Source organism: Arachis ipaensis, chromosome B8, assembly GCF_059453495.1.
Source record: "Arachis ipaensis isolate K30076 ecotype BB chromosome B8, ASM5945349v1, whole genome shotgun sequence".
Classification (NCBI taxonomy): Eukaryota; Viridiplantae; Streptophyta; class Magnoliopsida; order Fabales; family Fabaceae; genus Arachis; species Arachis ipaensis.
This window is the reverse complement of record NC_142443.1, coordinates 90,867,502-90,875,567: the sequence shown is the minus strand read 5'-3', so window position 1 is coordinate 90,875,567 and position 8,066 is coordinate 90,867,502. Positions and strand designations below refer to the sequence as shown.

Below are 8,066 nucleotides of genomic sequence, written 5' to 3'. Positions count from 1 at the left end.
TTAGAAGCAAAACTCCTAACCGATACGATCCAAAAACTAGGTTCTTCGTGATTGCGTTATCGAGCTTGCCTCAGAAGAGGTTCTAGCTTAAGGATGATATAATGACAATGAAGATTAAGATACTTTATGATATATAAGAGGTGTTCCCTTTACTGATCTTCCGGAGAAATCCGTGCCTTCAAAAAAGATCTAGCGTACTCGAAAATCAAGGTTGTTACAGTCAATGCTTTCTTGGCTAAGTTCTTTCCTCCTCAAAAACTAAGCAAACTCAGGGTGGAAGTTCAAACTTTCAGACAAAAAGAGGGTGAATCCCTCTATGAAGCTTGGGAAAGATACAAGCAACTGATCAGGAGGTGTCCTCCTGACATGCTCTCAGAATGGTCTATCCTAGGAATTTTCTATGATGGTCTATCTGAGATGTCCAATGTGTCATTGAACCATTCTACTGGTGGATCACTCAACTTGAAGAAAACGCCTGAAGAGGCACAGAAACTCATTAAAATGGTGCAAACAACCAATTCATGTATACTTCTGTGAGAAACCCTGTGAACAATAGGGTAGCTCAAAAGAAAGGAGTCCTAGAAATTGACACTTTGAATGCCATTTTGGCTCAGAACAAGATCATGACCCAACAGGTCAATATGATTTCTCAGCACTTGACTGGAGTGCAAGCTGCAGCTGGCAGCACTCAAGATACCTCCTATGATGGAGATGCCTATGATCCAGATCAACCCATGATAGAAGAGGTGAATTATATGGGAGAACCCTATAAAAACACCTACAACTCGTTATGGAGAAATCATCCTAACCTCTCATGGAAGGATCAACAGAAGCCTCAGCAAGGCTTCAACAATAATCAAGGTGGAAGAACCCAAATAGGTTCAACAATAGACCACCATTCTCATCTTCTCAGCAACAGATGGAGACTTCTATGTAGAGCCTTTCTGAACTCTCTATGACCACTCACAGTTTCATTACAGAAACTAGGTCCTCCATTAGAAATTTGGAGGTATAAGTTTGTCAGCTGAGCAAGAGAATCCCTAAGACCCCTCCTAATACTCTTTCCAGCAACACTGAAGCAAACCCAAGAGAAGAGTGCAAAGCCATCATTGTAGATACTGAGGCTGAATTTGAAGGGCATACTCTGGCGTTGAACGCGAGTAAGGAAGTCCTTACTGGGCATTTAACGCCCAAAGAGGAGCCATTCCTGGCGTTGAACGCCAGTAAGGAGGCCCTTACTCGGCGTTCAATGCCCATGGTAGCACTATCATTGGTGTTGAACACTAGTAAGGAAGACAACACCCGAAAAGCCACCATCACTGGCATTGAACGCCATTATGGAGGTCTTAACTTGGTGTTCAATGCCCAAGGCAGCACAAAAGCTGGCGTTGAACGCCAGTGAAGGTATTCAAGCTGGGCATTCAACGCCCAAAGAAACACAAGTTTTGGCATTGAATGCCAAAATAGGAATAGTTGGGTACCTCAAGCCCACTGAGGACTCTCCTATTGAAGTACTGATGGAACCAAATATTCTTGAGGAGCCCATTGAAGTTCTCTTGAATGCTTGGTTGAAAATTTTAGAATCTAAAGAGTACTCTCCCTCTAATGAGGAGGAGGAAACTAGGGAGGAGCAAGTTGCTCGGTACCTAGGACTTCTGATGGAGTTAAATGCCAAATTATTTGGCATAGAGACTTTGGAGGAAGAACCTCCAGTGCTAACAAAGGAACTCAACGCCTTGGTTCAGCAGAAGTTACCTCAGAAGATACCAGATCCCAGACGCTTCCTGATTCCTTGCACCTTAGGCACCATTACCTTTGAAAAGGCCCTGTGTGACCTAGGGTCAAGCATAAACCTTATGCCACTCTCTGTAATGGAGAAGCTAGGAATCTTTGAGATACAAGCTTCAAGAATCTCATTAAGATGGCAGACAGGTCAATGAAAAAGGCTTATGATCGTGTAGAGGATGTCTTAGTAAAAGTTGAGAACCTTTACATCCCTAAAAATTTTATAATCTTAGATATTGGGGAGGAAGAGGATAAATCCATCATCCTTGGAAGACCCTTCCTAGCCACTGCCAATGCCATCACTGATGTAGCAACGGGAGAGCTAATTCTACAGTTATGGGAGGACCACATCTTGTTAAAGATGCCTAACCCTAACTCTCCCTCTGACAACAGAGAAACAGTTATGCAACACTTAGTGTTCCAACCCTCTCTCTCAGTGCAAAGTTATATAGAGCCCCCAGACACCAATTCTAAGTTTGGTGTTGGGAAGCCATTATCAAGCACTGAGAACAAAGGTACTAAGAAGAAAGTACCTAAAGGCTGGAGGGATAAGAAAATCCCCACTGAAGGCCTCTCACCTGACATGAGAGTTGTCTTCACAGATAATCCAGTTATTCCACATAATGTGAACAGGATCCTATCTCTAGAACATGTGGAACTTTTCCATGAGAGAACAGGCAAGAAGTTCACTGTAAGGGGCAAAATTCTGAGCCCCTATCCATCTCCGTAAGGAGCTAACCGTCAAGCTAGTGACGTTAAAGAAACACTTGTTGGGAGGCAAGCCATCAATAATTAATGTTTTCTTATTATTCTTTGAGTTTATTTAAGTTATTTCAGTTTAATTTTCTTATTTGTTTAGGATTATGATTATGTGCCGCAGTCAGAATAGAAACAAAAATAGTCATAGTTGGAAACAGAACACCCTGCAGCTGAAACCTTGCTGGCGTTGAACGCTAGTCAGGGAGCCTGAAGCTGGCATTGAACGCCAGTCAGAGGGCAGAACCTGGGCGTTCAACACCGCACAGAGGCACAGACTTGGCGTTGAACGCCAAGGAAGGAGGTCCCTCAAGGGCTTTCAATGCCCAATGAGAGGCACATAACTGGCATTTAACGCCAGCCAGGAGCAAGAGCTGGGCATTCAACGCCCGCAAGGGAGCAGGGAACTTGAATTCCCTAGCCCCTCAGGATCAGTAGGTCCTATAGAACTCCACCTACCCTACCTTCTTCTCTCTCTTACTTTCACTCTTCCCCACATACTGTTCCCTATAAACCCTAACCCAATCACATTCATATCAGTTCCCAATACCATCATAACTGCTACCAGCCCCAACCCACTTCAAATTAAAAATTTCCCACTCAATTCCCACCCATTTATTTGAACCTTACCCTATTCCATTCCTATAAATACCCCTTCTTCCTTCCCTTTATACACACACCATTCATACTCTAAAGCCCACTTGGCCAAATCCTCCTCTCCTCCTAATCTTGATGGTGCAAGAGTTCTATGCTAATGCATGGGTTACTAAAAACCATGACATTAGTGTGAACCCACATCCAAAAAATTGGAGCACCATGGTCCGAGGGCGACCCTTGGATTTCAGCCCAGAGAGTGTAAGATTGGTGCTCCATTTGCCAATGATGGAAGGAGACCCACATCCTTAAACTAGGAGAGTGAATTTTGACCAGAGGTTGGACCAAGTCCTTTCAGACATTTGTTTGGAAGGAGCTCAGTGGAAGAGGGATGCTCATGGCAAGCCTATCCAACTGAGAAGGCTCAAGCCCGTAGTTAGAGGATGGTTTGAATTCATCCAACGTTCTATCATCCCTACTAGCAATCGGTCAGAAGTGACAATAGATAGAGCCATCATGATTCATTGTATCATGATTGGAAGTGAGGTGGAGGTACATGAGGCAATACCTCAAAAGTTATACAAGAAAGCTGAAAAGCCTTCCCCTTTAGCAAGGTTGGCATTCCCCCACCTTCTCTATCACCTATGCAATTCAGCTGGAATTGTCATAGAAGGAGACATTCCTATTGAGGAGGACAAGCCCATCACCAAGAAGAGGATGGAGCAAACTAGAGAGCCAGCACATGGACCACAACAAGAGCATGTGGAGCTGCCTCAACAAAAAATCCCTGAGATACCACAAGGGATGCATTTTCCTCCCCAAGGCTATTGAGACCAATTCCACACTTCTCTAGGAGAATTGAACTCCAGCATGGATCAACTAAGGATGGGATATTAAGAGCATTCCACCATCCTCCATGACATAAGAGAAGATCGAAGAGCCTTGAGGGAAGAACAACAGAGGCAAGGGCATGACATAGACGAAATAAAGCACTCAATTGGATCCTCCAAAAGGAGTAGTAGCCACCATCACTAAGGTGGATTCGTTCTTTTTCCTCCCCTTTTCTTCATGTTATTTTTCTATTTTCCATGTATTGTGTTTTATTGTCAGTTTCTAGTGCATGATCATCTTTATGTCTTAATGCTATGAAATATTCCATGCATTTATCACCTTGCTTAAGAGAAAATTTTAATTGAAAAAGAAAAGTAAGATGCATGAATTTCGAGTTATACATTAAGAATAGTTCAATTATTTAATGTGGTGGCATTGCTTTTGTTTTCAGAATGTATGAATAAACAGTGCATATTTGATGTTGGAGTTAAGAATGTTGGCTCTTGAAAGAATGAGGATAAAAGTGAAGTATTATTGGTGATCTAAAAAATCCAAAAATTGATTCTTGAAGCGAGAAAAAGCAGTAAAAAGCAATAAAAGAAAAATAAATAGGCAGAAAAAAGCAAGCAGAAAAAGCCAATAGCTCTTTAAACTAAAAGTCAAGAGCAAAAAGCCAATAGCACTTAAAACCAAAAGGAAAGAGTAAGGATCCAAGGCTTTGAGCATCAATGGTTAGGAGGGCCTAAAAGAAATATCTTAGCCTAGGCAATTCAAATGAGCTGCTTCCCTGACTATATGCTTGTCGTGTGAAGGTGTCAAGTGAAAAGCTTGAGATTGAGCAGTTAAAGTCGTGGTCCAAAGCAAAGAGTGTGCTTAAGAACTCTAGACACCACTGGCTGGGGATTTTAGCAAAGCTGAATCACAATCCGAAAGGGTTCACCCAGCTAAGTGTCTGTAGCATTTATGTATCCGGTGGTAATACTGGAAAATAAAATGCTTAAAAAAAAGCTGTGTTCAAGAATAAAAAAGAACTAAACTAGGAGAATTAATAGTATTATCTGGAATCTGAGTTCCTAAAGATACCAATCATTCTAAGCTTCAATGGAAAGTGAGATGCCAAAACTATTCAGAACCAAAAAGCTATTAGTCCCGCTCATCTAATTGAAACTGAGCTTCATTGAGAACTCTAAAAATTATTGCATCCTTCTATTTCTTTTTATCCTACTTTGTTTTTGGTTGCTTGGGGACAAGCAAAAGTTTAAGTTTGGTGTTCTGATGAGCGGATATTTTACATGCTTTTTGGCATCATTTTCATATAGTTTTCATTATGTTTTGTTTAAGTTTTATTATGTTTTCCTAGGGTTTAGTGCAAAATTCATATTTTTGGATTCTACTTTGAGTTTGTGTGTTTTATGGTAACATCAGGTATTTTCTGGCTGAAATAAAGGAGTTGAGCAGAAGTCTGATTTAGAAGCAGAGAACGGACTACAGATGCTATCAGGATCTGACCTCCTTGCACTCAAAGGAGTTTTTCTAGAGCTACAAATGTCCAAATAGTGCGCTCTCAATGGATATGGAAATCTAATATCCAGGACATTCCAAAAATATATAATAGTCTATACTTTGCTTTTAAAATGAAGGCCCAAAACTGGTGTTCAACACCAGCCACCAGCCTTATTCCTGGCGTACAGCGCCCACAGGGGAGCAGCTGGCGTCTAACGCCCAAAAGGGAGCCCAGGGGTGGCGTTCAATGCCCCTAAGGGGTACTAGCTCGTGGGAGATGGCTAAAAGGACCACATAGAGCCCAGCCTGAGAAGGGAGATGGCTACCATGATGACTGAGGTAGTTGAGTTCCTTTCATTCCTATTTCCCTTTCCGTATTACTTATGTTACTTTCCTATTTTCTGTTTTATGGTATTTACTGTGTAATGCGTGACTCTTAGCTTTCTGTTTTCTTTAGTTTAGTAGTTTTGAGTCTTATGTTTTTATTTTCAAATGGTATCTCATGTAATGTCCTAAAAAATTATTCAAAATAAAGAGAAAAATGGTGTTTTATGTTAGAAGTTGAGTTTATTCAACAATTGCCTTGTTACATTGCAAGTGGTGGTATATATGATTGTGATTGTGATTACATTAAGAGAATAGTGTGTGAATTTCCTTGAACAAGAGGCATGTTGACTCTTAAGAAATAGGAGCTTAGAGAAGTGTTATGAAACCTCCAAAGATAAGCAAGAGGTTAATCCTGGAATGAAAAGAATAAAAAAGAAAAACAAGAAAAAGAGAGAAAAGAAAAGATTAAGAAAAAGAAAAATATTAATGAAAAGATCAAAAAGAAAAGCCAAGCTGTAAAGCTCTGAGCATTGATGGCTGAGACCTAAATTTATGCCTGTGGTGTTTGTTGTTGGTGCACGAATTGTGAATCACACTTTTCACAATTCGTACCACTAACCAGCAAGTGCACTGGGTCGTCCAAGTAATACCTTACGTGAGTAAGGGTCGAATCCCATGAAGATTGTTGGTTTGAAGCAATCGCTGGTTATCTTGTAAATCTCAGTTAGGAGGTCAATTATATTTATCAGTTAACATGCAAATGAACAACGGAACATAAAATAAATACTTGGTATGCAGTAATGGAGAATATGTTGGAGTTTTGGAGATGCTTTGTCTTCTGAACCTCTGCTTTCTCCCTGTCTTCTTCTTCACGCACGCAAGGTTCCTCCTATAGCAAGCTGTGTGTTGGTGGATCACCGTTGTCAATGGTTACCATCCGTCCTCTCAGTGAAAAAGGTCCAGGTGCACTGTCACCACACGGCTAATAATCTGTCGGTTCTCGACCATGTCAGAATAGGATCCATAGATCCTTTTGCGTCTGTCACTACGCCCAACACTCGCGAGTTTGAAGCTCGTCACAGTCATTCAATCCCTGAATCCTACTTGGAATACCACAGACAAGGTTTAGACTTTCCGGATTCTAGCTTATACCACGAAGATTCTGATTAAGGAATCCAAGAGATATTCATTCAATCGAAAGTAGAACGGAGGTGGTTGTCAGGCACGCATTCATAGATTGAGAATGGTGATGACTGTCACGGATCATCACATCCATCATATTGAAGTGCGAATTAACATCTTAGATAGAAACAAGCGTATTTGAATAGAAAACAGAAATAGTTGCATTAATTCATCGAAACACAGTAGAGCTCCTCACCCCCAACAATGGAGTTTAGAGACTCATGCCGTCAGAGATTACAAAGTTCAGATCTAAAATGTCATGAGATGCAAAATAAATCTCTAAAAGTTGTTTAAATACTAAACTAGTAACCTAGGTTTACAGAAAATGAGTAAACTATGATAGATAGTGCATAAATCAACTTCTGGGGCCCACTTGGTGTGTGCTGGGGCTGAGACTTAACCTTCTCACGTGCCTGGGCTGTTTTGGGCGTTCAACGCCAGGTTGTAACCTGTTTCTGGCGTTGAACTCCAACTTGTAACTTGTTTCTGGCGCTGGACGCCAGACTGGAACATGGAACTGGCATTGAACGCCAGTTTACATCGTCTATCCTTGAGCAAAGTATGCTCTATTATATATTGCTGGAAAGCACTGGATGTATACTTTCCAACGCAATTGAGAGCGCACCATTTGGAATTCTATAGCTCTAGAAAATCCATTTTGAGTGCAGGAAGGTCAGAATCCAACAGCATCAGCAGTCCTTTTTCAGCCTGAATCAGATTTTTGCTCAGCTCCCTCAATTTCAGCCAGAAAATACCTGAAATCACAGAAAAACACACAAACTCATAGTAAAGTCCATAAATGTGATTTTTAATTAAAAAAAATAAAAATATACTAAAAACCAACTAAATCATACTAAAAACTAAGTAAAAACAATGCCAAAAAGCGTATAAATTATCCGCTCATCACAACACCAAACTTAAATTGTTGCTTGTCCCCAAGCAACTAAAAACAAAGTAGGATTAAAAGAAGAGAATATACAATGAATTCCAAAAACATCTATGAAGATCAGTGTTAATTAGATGAGCGGGGCTATTAGCTTTTTGCTTCTGAACAGTTTTGGCATCTCACTTTATCCTTTGAAGTTCAG

At 40.7% G+C, this 8,066-nt stretch overlaps 1 non-coding gene across 1 annotated transcript; it reads right to left on the bottom strand.

The window, feature by feature from the left end:
* Positions 1 to 264: 264 nt before the first annotated feature.
* Positions 265 to 368, bottom strand: LOC148548798 (small nucleolar RNA R71). Its single transcript, XR_015898057.1, has one exon. It is a non-coding gene; the product is annotated as a small nucleolar RNA R71 (small nucleolar RNA).
* Between the last annotated feature and the right edge of the window lie 7,698 nt (positions 369 to 8,066).